Here is a 12,778-nt window from a genome sequence, read left to right on the forward strand (position 1 = left end):
AAACACAACATTTAATTATAAATGTTTGTATTTATCTATCAAGTACTCATAAACAGGTTTTATAGCTCTTATCGAGTAAAAGTCAATAAGTAAAGTCAAAGTATTACTTTTTGGCAACCTTGAATAGCAGGAATACAAAATAAATAATTATCAAATTTATTTAAGAGCAGGATTATGTAACAGCTAATATTATAAGATAACATACATATTGTTTGTACAGCTGTCTTCAATAAATTAATTATTCATTTGATGATCTATGGCTACACAAGATTTTATAACAGCTCAAAATTTCTAATAATTTCCTGTTTCAGTTGAAAACAATGACAAAAGTTCATAGATTAACTCGTCGAAAGATGAAAGATGTGCTAGAAGCGAACTCTAGGCACTCTATGAGGTCCATGCCCATAGAAAAGTTACTACTTTTGAAAAGTAATTATGGAAATTACTAAAAATTTCCTAACACATTTCAAAACGCCCATTGTCTTCCCATAATAAACTCCCAAATAAACTCGACTCATAACCAAAACCCCTGTCCACATTTCACAGCTCGCATTTCGATGCCCTTCAAATAACGAAGCACTGTCACAATTTCATTCATCCATCGTCGACGTCTACTCCCCAATAAATAAATATATATAAAAAATATCACAAGATAATTTTCAATTTTCAATGGATTGTCCTCAGCGCTCAATAACCAATAGACCCCCACCCTTAACAGACCCCGTCCCTGGCAGCACTTGAGCATAATTCAAAATGCCAGCAAAACATATTCTTCATATTCGGAAAAGCCGGAAAAGGAGAGCCAAACTCTGGACTGTGTGCAAAAGTATTTGAAGCGCAAATATCACACTTTGACATTGTCTGCGTGGGTCCAGGTCGACTCAGGATACGCTCTTTGGAGGGCTTGCGGTTTCCACTGCCTAGGCACAATTACGAGCCATGTGTATTGCCAATAAACGTCGCGCCCCAAACCCACTGAGACCGCCCCCTTGTCGAACGGCAGAGCCGCGGGCGCAAAAACACTTTGTAATACATATTTGGGCAAGGCAAGGTGCAGAGGAGGAGGGCGGGGGCAAGAGGGTGCGCGGGCGTTGGATCTGTGGCAACAACTCGCGTGTCAAAAGGCAAAGCTCGAAATGGGGGTTGACTGCTGCCTGATGACTGGTTGATTGAGGGTGGCTAAAACGAGGGGGGTGGCTGGGCGGCTGGGAGGCAGGGAGGCAGGGTGTTAGCTGGGCTGGTTGGGCAATGTCTGTGACTGACACGCCGCATGCCACAAAATACATACATATATATGGAGGTATATATCATTTGCCCATCAGCATTTCGTCACGCAAAGTGTGTAAATAAGTTCATCAAGAATTTGATTGAGCGAGCCCTTTGCGGGGCCAGGTGCGCCGTCTGCTGGTAATTAAAAATCTTGAGCAGAAAGGTAACAACGATTTAATTCAATTGGTTGGCCAAACACAAATCGAATTTGAAAATAAAATAAAATGAAATAAAATTCGTGCCCTCAAGCGGACACAGAAATTCGTACAATGCATTGAGAGATTCATTCATTGTGTGCTTATGCACCACTGGCAAGGATAACTGTCTGACTGACTGGTCCTTTACCTCGTCCTGGGCAAGACAAATGGGGGTGCAAATCGTCTACACACACACACACACACTCACACACACAGTCATCGCTGACCCAAGCCACGTTGTTGTACTCGACTCGAGCTGTAACGGATGCATTTAATTTATTATTAGAATTATTTATGACAAACGTCGTCGGGGTTTGGGTTTGGGTTTGCGTTTCGAGTTTGAGTTTGAGTTTGAGTTTGGGTTGATAAAAAAGCCGTTATTGTTAAGTTTATTAGAGCAGAGAACCAGCAGCAGTCGCTCAAAGGGGTGCACAGTGGTTGCCATCAGCACTCCAGCTGGTCACCAGGCAATGGCAATGGCAAAGGCAGTGGCCTATGTGTGACTTCGTATAAGAGGTTTTAAGTAATTCCTGATGGATTACTCTACAGTGGGTGGCAAGCAATTTGATCAGATTTAGCTTTAAGCAGTTCAGGAATTAATTATATGAGACTAACATATGGTTCAAGATACAAACGTGCCCAGTCATAGCAGATTTGTATATCACTTTAGTGGGACAAATGTAAGGATCATATGTTATGTGGAGAGTTAAGGATACAGTTAGTCATGTTTTAAGAGATTTATATTTGTTTTCTGATATTCATTCTTACACCTATATGTATATTCTTTTCTTAACTTTGCTGGATGATATATAATAATATATATATATTTCTTCTTTATACATTTACTTTCTATTTAGTCCACTGTCTGTTTGACCACACTGAACTCATTTTGTTGCACTGTTGAATATAAAGTTATATAAAATTAATTTTCTAGTTCATACAAATCATTATACATACATATATATTATGTGATATTTTGTTCACCCAAAACGCACTTCATTCCACTGTTAACAGCTCAGCTCCCATTCGCCTACATTTTCCACATTGATTTCCCTCAAATACAAAATCAATTCGCTCCACTGTAGCGCAAAGTTTCAAACTTAGATCCGTAAAAAAATAATAAAAGAACGGAATGCAGATAGAAAGTCAAATGGAAAACTGGCAAAAATGATCAAAAACAGCAAAAACGCATAATTCATGCATCAGCAACAAGGCGAGAGTCCTGCCTGGTAAAGGACACTCGAAATAAATTGCCAAGCTGCCTGACCACACAAAGCGGGCACAATATAACAACTAGAATAGGATAGGATAGGATAGTCATGGTCACAATGGGTCAATGCACACACACACTAACAAACACGCACACACACCAACACACAAACACTTGAGCTGACAAAAAGGATAACAATTGGCAGAGCATTCAAATATTTTTGTAACTTGCCGCAAAGCCGACGCCCAGGCCGAGGCCGAGGCTGAAAACTGAAAACTGAAATTTGTTTTCAATTTCATGGAGAAGTGAAATATGTTTTGGTGACATTAAGCCGTCGGTATCAGGATTAGATGCAGCCGCCTTGCCCGCCCGGACAATAGTCCTTTATGTGCGGCACGTGCTCATCATTTGGTTTCTCTTTTTTATTTTACCCGCTTTTCAATAAGTAGCAAACTCTTTTTTTAAACATTTGAAAATGTTGTTATCCTCCAGCAGGGGGCGTGCCGGCGACGGTGCGAGGGGCGCTGCGCATGTTTGGTTAAAATATTTTTTAATTTGCCATTTGCTCTGATGTGTTTGGCATCCATCTGGCAGCATTTGGCTGCAAAGGATTAGCGTCGTCCTGATTGTCACCTTCAATTTGTGAATTTCTGTTGGCAGCCAGCAAAAGTTTCCTTCCTTCAGCCAGGACATATTTATGCAAATTTTTCTCATTACGTTGTCGCCGGCTGCATTGTGTTATTGTTGTTGTTGTTGCTGTTGTAGTTGCTGTTGCTGTTGCTGTCTTGTTTAATTCAAAGTTATTTTCCAAGCGAATTTAATTAAATTAAATATTCAGCACACGCTTCAGCGCCTCTCCACTCCACCCCTCGCTTAACGTGGCCAACAGCGTTTTAGCCACCTTTTGGGCGCCTGATTTGATCTCATTTTAATTAATAAATACATGCATATGTACCTATACATACATTTACGTATAAATATTTTGCAATTTTACACGTTTTTAGACAAATCAAATAATTCTTATTCACAGCTTAGCTGTAATTAAAATGTATTACGTGTACACTGAAAAAAATCGTACTCAAAAGGAGCTAGAGCATCACGTAATGATTCGATTTGTATAAAACAGGTGTATGGGTGTGTTAGAAATTTATATATATATTCAATAAAAATATCTATCTATAATATACTATATAATACACTATCCATAGTATGATATTACATGGATAAAAGACGGAAAGGCATGGAGGATCGCATGGACGATCGAACAGAATGATACAGTAACAATATACAGTAGAGTCTCGATAATTTGTACCCCGCTAAATCGAAAATCGTGATAAATCGAAAATATTCGATACCCTTGAAAAAAGTTCGTTCTCGAAAATTTAAACTTCTATGTAAATCGAAAACAAAATAAACTGATTCCCTTGCCATTTCGAATTATCAGAACTCGTCTGTCATATAACACAAATTAATATAACAAAGTTCCGATCTGTTAGTATAATTCAAGATATCAAGTGAGTATTTAAGCTGGAAAACTTTGCAAGTGAAAATCTTGTTGTAAATTGCTCTGTAAAGTGCAGTCTGAGCAATTTCTTTGTCAAACAATTTTTTGATTAAGTTTACCAAGGAAAAAGTTGAGCGTCTGTGAGCCAAGATTAGAGCACCTAGCAGAGACCGCAAAAGCCACGACAGCAAGACTGAGAGCATGAGAGCGATAGCGAGAGAGGTGGAGGTAGAAGGCGTCACAAAGCCCAGTAATTATGTTGCACAAAGGAATTTTGGTTTATTTGGCAGAGGGCAGATCTGTTTTATTTTTGAATACAAATTACAAAGCACACGCCGCTGCACACAAACAAACAAATGTGGCGGGCAGGTCGGTCGGTGGGCGTGGCCGGCTATAGGGGCTGTTAAGAAGTCGGCCATTTTGTTTTGTGCGGCGCGCACAAAGGAAAGCAACAGCAGCAGCAACTACTACAAAAGCCAAGCCGCAAGTCAAGAGGCGCCAAGAGGAAAAGCCCAAAGCCGGCCAAACGATCAGAGGGGCAAAGGACGACCAACCTTGCATCCCACGGACCGCCCGCCCGCCCAGAGAAGAGCCGCTTTTAGTGCGAAAATAATTGTGGTATAAACACGCTGAAAGGCATCTCACTCGTCCCGGCCCTGGCAGCACAAAGGTGTAACACACAATAGCCGCCATCTCGAGCAGTCTGCAAGGCGCTACGCAATTTGCCTTCTTGCCACGCAGTACGCGCAATGTGTGTGGCATGCCCCAGGCAAACAACGGCGGCGAAATTGCAATTTAATTGCAGCTAAATTGCACACAATTTGCCAAAAATCAGCAGCACAAACGCAAACACGAACATTACAAAGAAATCAAAATAAATCAGATAAGGGCAGAGGTTAGTCTTTGACATGAAGTGCTCCTTGGCTGGCTGAAGGACTAGCAGACTGACAGACTGACGGATTGACGGACTGACGGATTGCCTAGATGCTTGTTTCGCAGGCTGCTCGCTCGAGTGTAATAAAAGGTTCAAGTAAATGTATCTAAAGGATACGCATGTGCATCAATCTCTCTCTCAATGTGTGTGTGTGTGAGTGTGTGTGTGTGATTGTGGGAAGTCTGAGCAGGTTGCACTCGAAATGCTGCTTCAGATGCGAGTTTATGTCTATCTCATTATTTGTTTGCCATTTCGGAGCCAACAACGCATGAGAATGTCCTGGGGCCCCCAATTTAGTGCTATACGAGTAAACGCAAATAAATAAATAAATAATCGAGTCGGAGCAGCGGCAGACTGCACGATCAGTATATACCCTGTATTCTTTTAACTGAGCTGCTGAAGGGTGACACCTGGGAACAGATGCGGGGCTATATAATATAGAATGTTGCTAAGACTATGAAATACATATATTGAATGCAGAATGTTGCCTATCGATATTTATCGTTTGTTCAATTATTATCGAATTAAATTACAAATGGTTTATTACAGTTTTTCGAGTAAAGAAATTCAAGAATATAGCATATACTTTATTCTATGAAACATATTGTATATTTTCATATAAATTACATACTCCAGATATAATATATGTAAAAATACATAATCCATATTTCGCATCCTTATATACCCCACTACAATCTCCTTCAGCGCCCACAAGGTATCTATCCTGTAGAAATAGAAATGCATATGGAATAAAAAAAATGAAAAACTGAAATGATAAATGCATCGAGACAATTTGATGATTCTCAACATGCTCAAGTGGCCGTTATTGTTGTGGCTGGCATCTGCGATAAGTATCTATTAGCAGGCTAAATACTGAGTGGGCTAATTGCAGCAACAACAGCAGCGGCGGCGGCATTTAGAGTCGAGCATCTTCTGGGCTTTAATCTTAAACCCCTTTCACAGAGCGACGGCAGCTGGCAGCTGTGGCTGTGGCTGTGGCTGTGGGAGCCGGGAGGCAGAGCGTTCGCTTGGTCTGTCATCACCTTGGTTATTTAATTTGGTTATTGTATTCATTGACACAAAAGCCAGTCATACTGTGCGCGGTATGTGTTTTATATTTACTATGCCAGGCAGCCGGAGGCCAAAAAACAATGATGCCCCCGGGCAATGCGAGCGGAGCGCTAAGCCAAAGCTCTGCGCCAGCAGCAAATACGTTTCTGGTCGAGTTTATGAATAAAATTACACGGCATTTGCTGGCAACCAGGTCAGCCAGTGGCAAGAGCAAGAGAGCCAACGCCAAGAGTCACTAGCAGCAGCCAGAGTCAGAGTCAGAGTCGGGGGCACATATCAACGCCAGCAAAAGGATAATAAGCGTATCCACTTAGCGGTTGCCAGGAGAGAGTGCCAAAACACGCGGTCAAATGCGAACGAACAATGAGTGAGTGTGTGTGAGTGAGTGCGTGTGTGGGTGGATGGGTGGGTGGGTGTGTGCTGGGTATGCGCCAAAAAATCCTTTGGCTGTAATCAAGCGTAAAATAGTACAATGAATATATCTACAATATATTTATAACAATGGCCAAATTGCATGGCTGGGGCGAAAGCTGCCGATTGTCAGTTGGCAAACAAAGGGATTTTGCAGCGCACGCAGGTTAATGAGTAATACGGATAATACCGGCTGAAAGAGAGAGAAGGACTGACTGAGAGGCAGGCAGGGAGGGAGAGAGGTGGAAGTCAACATGTGAACTGGAATGTGTGCCCGTGTCTTGCCAACTGTCGGACCAATGCCAAGCGAACGTCGTGTATGTTGAGTGGTTTGGGTGGCTCGGGTGGTTTGGGTGGTTGTGCGTACATGCAAAACAGATAAAAGTAACAAGAAGCAGAACAGGAGACAACAGAAATGCATAGTGTATGCGAGCTGGCTGCCAAATGAAGAGGGTTGCTTGTAAAGTTTATTGATAAAAATTTAAACATCAAATATAGAACTCATTGACGACTTCATCAACTTAACTAAATTAATAAATTTATATTTATTCATCTCGATTCATTTATGAACAAATATATTTCTGTAATTGTCAATCTCGTTAGGCTTTTATTTATATAAGCATTACATATACATATACTTGGCATTTCTGTAAAATTTACTCAAAATAGCCCAAATGGTGTTTGGGAAGCCTCACTTTAATTTTTGCTTCTCTTATTCACACTCAATTATAGAGATTGCGCTAACTTTTCGATCGACCCATGCGCTGTGCAAAATGTCAATAAGTTGCAGACAGACATTAGCTATCTCGCTCGCTGCCACGCCTCAAAAGCAACAAACTGCTGCCCAAGTTTCTATCCTGTCTCTCGGTCTGTGCACTTGACATTGCGCATACGCCGTGTATGTTCTGTGTGTGTGAGTGTGTGTGTATATGTGTAACCAGCAGCAATTGTTGCCTTTGTTTATGGAAAGATCTTTAGATATAGATAGCAACTGAAGGGAACAGATAATAAAGTCTTTATTAACTGCGCTTTGATCTTCAAGACCTCTGAGATACATCCCGCCTCAACTCCCACTAATTACTGGACGCTAATGAGCTGTGGCTGTGGCTGCGACTGCGGCAATTGCCAACTGCCATTTGCGGTGCAATTAATTAACAGCCAGATGAGAATAGAGAAAATTATATAAAATCTAGGCACTTCAGAGGGACAGAGAGAGAAGAGAGTCGAAAGGAGAGAGAGAGAGAGGGATTGAGGGAGAGGGAGTGGAACAAGAGTTGGCTAAAGAAATGCAGCTTAATGCTAAATTAATTCCAATTACCACGTTACCCGCTGCAGTCAGCCGACAAGTGGACACTCGAGTCAGGCCAAGCCACACACACACACACACACACACACAAACACATATACACACACTCGCACACACCGCCCACAGGCCTTAGTTATTTAGCCACGCTAATGCGCGGACTGCGGTCAACAAAAGCAGCCGCACGCGCTCACCACAACCACCCACAGTGGCCACCCAACCACCACCCAACCACCATCCAGCTGCTATTTCTGGTCCTCATCCAACTTCTGCTCCCTTTTGTGCAATGTTTAAATGTGAATTATTTGATATACTCATTTATTTCTTTATTTTCAATTTCTTTTTTTACATTTTTTTAAAACATTTTTTATTTCCCGCATTTGTTGGGCTTTGAATTTGTTTGGAAAGATTCGCTAATTAATAATTAATTAAGCTTACAATTGCCATGCCCACAATGTGCTGTCAAGGCGGCTATCAACTTCAGTGCGAATCGAGGGCGGGAAATACCCTCGAGAACAAAAAAACGGTGTTAATGGTAAATTAAATGTGATTGAAATTGAATTAGAAAATCGAGCTATCGATGATATATAATATGAACATCTATAGGTCAAATTTCTCTCTTACTAAGAGCTAAGACTTCAGATACTGAAAAGTAAATGAGAACTTATTTTTAAAATCCATATATGAAGTATAAAATATCGATAAAGATTTCGATTTCGATTATAGTGCAACAAATATCGACAATTTTAATCCATTAAATATAATATATGAAGCATAAAATGTTGATCAAAGAATTCGATTTGCATTATGATTATAGTGCAACATATATCGACCATTTAATTAAATACATATATGATGTATGTAGCTTATCGATTTTAATGGATTACAGTTCTTGAATCGACTATTATGCCAGCAACCGATATAAACTAAATCTATACCTGAAATTGACCTAAATACAAAATTTCAGACCGATAGCTCTTAGGATTACAGAGTTCATATAGACAGGCAGACAAACTCTCAAACACTCGCATCGAAGCTGATCAAAAATATACCTAGTGTGTGCTGTCCCTAATTTTACTCCAGCTTCTGCACATCCGCAACACTAAAAAAATACGCTCTTCTGCACATTTTTAAGGGGTATTGCGCATAATATAAAAATCCGGAACTTTCGACTTTGGAAAGTATTCCAATTTTCTAGCATTTTGCAGCGCTTCTTTAGCTGCCAGTTGCTGTGTGCAAAAGTTGCTCAAACTTTGCCAGGAGTGCCAGAACTTTTAGCACAATGTGTCGTCGCTGCCAATCCTGCTGGCAACGCCCACTGCCACTGCGGGAGGAGATAGAGGCGTAAGGAGGGGGGCATAAAAGTTTTTACTGTCGCACTTGGCGCACTAAACTGCAGACACACGCGCCGCTGCACACGAACATGGCCGAGTGGAGCCAGCCAGCCCGAGCGAAGATTTCCCGCTGCTTTAAACAAAACAACAAGAAATATAAAAGCCGCACGTGTGCACCACCCAACCACCCCACCATCCCACACCCACCTAGCATACAAAGTAGAGCTGACCTTATGACTGGGCACTGACCAACACAGCATGTGCAAAAAAAAATATATATATAATAACGGAAAAAGTGAATAAAAACCTCGAGTGGATGCCGCAAATTGTGAAATTTTGTATACAGTAAACTGTGCATTTTCTGCAAATGCTGGGAAAACAAGCTGAAAAAGCGCAAAACAATTTTTTATTTAATTGGTGGGCGAGTGTATGCGAGTGTGAGTGCGTGTGTGTGTGTGTGTGTGTATGGGTGGGTGAGTGAGTGTGTTCAAGTCGCAAAGTGGTTTCATGCAACCGTTGGGCCACCCAATTGAGTTTCAAAGTTGCAATTAGAGCGGCTTCAATGGGCGACTGCCACTGACCCAATGGGGCATGCCCCCAGGCCGGAGCATAGGCCATACAATGGAAACAGTTCAGACTGGACACCGCTGCCACGCCCCCCGCAACCCCACACAACTAAGGCATTCGTCAAACAGAAACAATGCGCATCAAAAGAAACAACTCGCAGACCATTTAACTCCAAAGCGAACATTTCATGGGGCAATCAAATGCAAAGCGAGTGAAATGATATGAAGGGGAGTGCAAGCGAGATGGCAATATGAAGAGGGGAGAAAGCTGGTGAGGGAGAGAGAGAAGTTGACAGAGGGAGCGAGAGCAGAAGAGAAGGGTAGAGTTAGAGAGAGACATAGAGAAAACGATTGAGGAAGGCAGAGAAAGAATTGAAAGATGGTGAGAAGAGAGATCAAGAGAGAGAGAGAAAGAACAAGAGAGAGAGAGTGAGATAAGTAGAGATAAGATAAAGAGACAATCAAGCTAACAAACTATGAGAAACAAATAATGATAATATCGAAATAGATATAAACCTTTTTTTGTAATCTTAGTATTCCAGTCATGGGGTCTTAGCCAAAAGTCGTATTAACTAGAAAGAGACAGTACATATTACACCATATAATACAGCATTTATATAAGAAATATATTTATAATATATAGATAACTTCTTATACTTCACCTTAGCTCATATAATATCATATTATAATATGAACAACAATCAAACTATATTTCTTGCAAATCCTTTTCTAGTTTAGTTCGAGCCACAAAAACCAAAGTTCGCTATGCTCGCCGTGGCTAAATGCTGAAATGAAAAATCAAATTGAATTCACTTTTGCCTTTGACTGTAATGCTCACGCCCCGCACCGCTCCGCGCCACGCCCCGCGCCACAGACCACGCCCCCAGCATATGGCAGCCCCACCTATTGAGCGATCCGCCAAAAGTGTCAAGGGTTTAACGATGAGCTCCCCTCAATGCAAACGCCAGCAGCTACGATATTGATGATGATGGTGATGGTGATGGTGATGGGGATGATGGTGATGATGATGACGACGATGGCGATGATGATGGGGATGTAGAGGATGATGACGATTTCTTTCGATGATTTCTTTACACGACATTTAATTGAGAAATAATTGAATAGGTCGTGTGAAGTGTTTGTTTGGCATTTTGCGTGGTACCGTGCGAGAGAGGTGAATGGGGAGGGGAGGGGGCGATGGGCAGAGGAGGCTGAGGGACTTACGTAGCGCCCGGTTCGGTGCGCGCGTCGCAATGAAATTAGCTTTGTCAAACGCGGCTGACATATGCACCGGTTGAGCTTGAATGGTGCGGAAAGATCTATTGCAGCGTGAAAACGACACAGCGAGTTGTTAATGAAGTAGTCACAGTCAACGGAGAAAGTCACCTATGTGGTGGAACCCCCCCCCCCCCTCCCTCTCTGGTCCCACTATGTTCTCTGCGCCTTCTACAACGACAGTCAAAGGCTGAGGAAATAATAAAAAAGAGAAGTTGAAATTCACGTCTGATTGGAATGCACTCGGCAAATTCGCCCAAAGCCACGAATTGCGCAATCAGCCGCAAGCTTATAATTGCAGTTGCAATTTAGACTACCCCATTGTAGCTCAGCGGAAAGGGTATCTAATATATGTGCTTAAAGCAGGAAATTTAACTGAACACTGAAATAAGTTATTTAACAATATTAGATGTATATGAATGAAAATAGGCAGTAATCAAGATTTATGGATGAGCATGAAAGAGAACTATGTATAAGAGAGCGAATTGAGGAATAGATTCAAAGCATAAAAAGTTAATTGAGCAATCGAGCAAATAGGAATATGAGAGAGTATAGCTTGATCCACCAATTAGGCGGTTATAGAAATAGAAACTCACATAATAATGGAACTGTCATCATTTAAAAAGAAAGAAATTATTATTATTAAAAACAAGTAAGAAGGCTCCAGTCGAGACTGCTCGACTAGGAGATACCCTGAACCCTCTAAGCTGATATTCTAATCATTCTGCTCTTCTTTTATGCACACATACATACATACACATGCATCCACACGCACGCATAAGCCTGCGCTCTGCTAACTGCGCAGTAAGCAGCGACTGCGCTTGGGCTGCGTTGCAATGTGGGCAATATTATGAGAATTTATTTGTTGAATAATTTCTTTTGTAGACCTACAATTTTAATGAAACTTTCAGAACGTAATCATAATGTTCAAATGTATGTACATTCCAAAGCACAAGTCTCTAGTACTTGAAATGCGTTTTTTACAAATTGGGGGCGAAGGGGGCGTGGTATCCAAAATCTGTAAATTACAAAATCTTTGTATTCATTACCTTTATATACAACACAAATTTGAAGACTCCAGGTCTAAAAATGTTCAAGTTAGGCTAAAAAAACAAAATCAATTTTTCGATTATTCTCGATAAAAAAGTTATCGGACGATTTATCGAAAAAATAAAGCAAACTCGTACTGCGTATGGTACACACGAGTATGCATGCCAAATTTCAGCTCTCTAGCTCTTATAACTTCTGAGATCGACGCACTCATACGGACGGACGGACGGACGGACGGACGGACGGACGGACAGACAGACGGACAGGGCTATATCGACTCAGCTTGTCACGCTGATCAAGAATATATATACTTTGTGGGGTCTGCCACGCCTCCTTCTGCCCGTTACATACTTTTTCACAAAACCATTATACCCTGATTTCCCATTTTCAATGGGTTCAGGGTATAAAAATAGCATTAAACTGATAATGTAAAAAAATTTAATAAAAATGTAGCAACTGCTCAATGAATTAAAGAGGCAATAAACCAAAGCTTGACCGACTTGTACATTGAAAATTAATAATTGTTTTTATATATATTGTACACTTATTATTAAACACATGTGTGCAAAGTATATTACTTTTTTTATATTTTTTAAATATTTTAATATATTTATTTTTGTATACAAGTATATATTAAAAACATAGTATAACACT

Source organism: Drosophila arizonae, chromosome 2, assembly GCF_054131065.1.
Source record: "Drosophila arizonae isolate 15081-1271.41 chromosome 2, UAZ_ARI_1.0, whole genome shotgun sequence".
Lineage (NCBI taxonomy): Eukaryota > Metazoa > Arthropoda > Insecta > Diptera > Drosophilidae > Drosophila > Drosophila arizonae.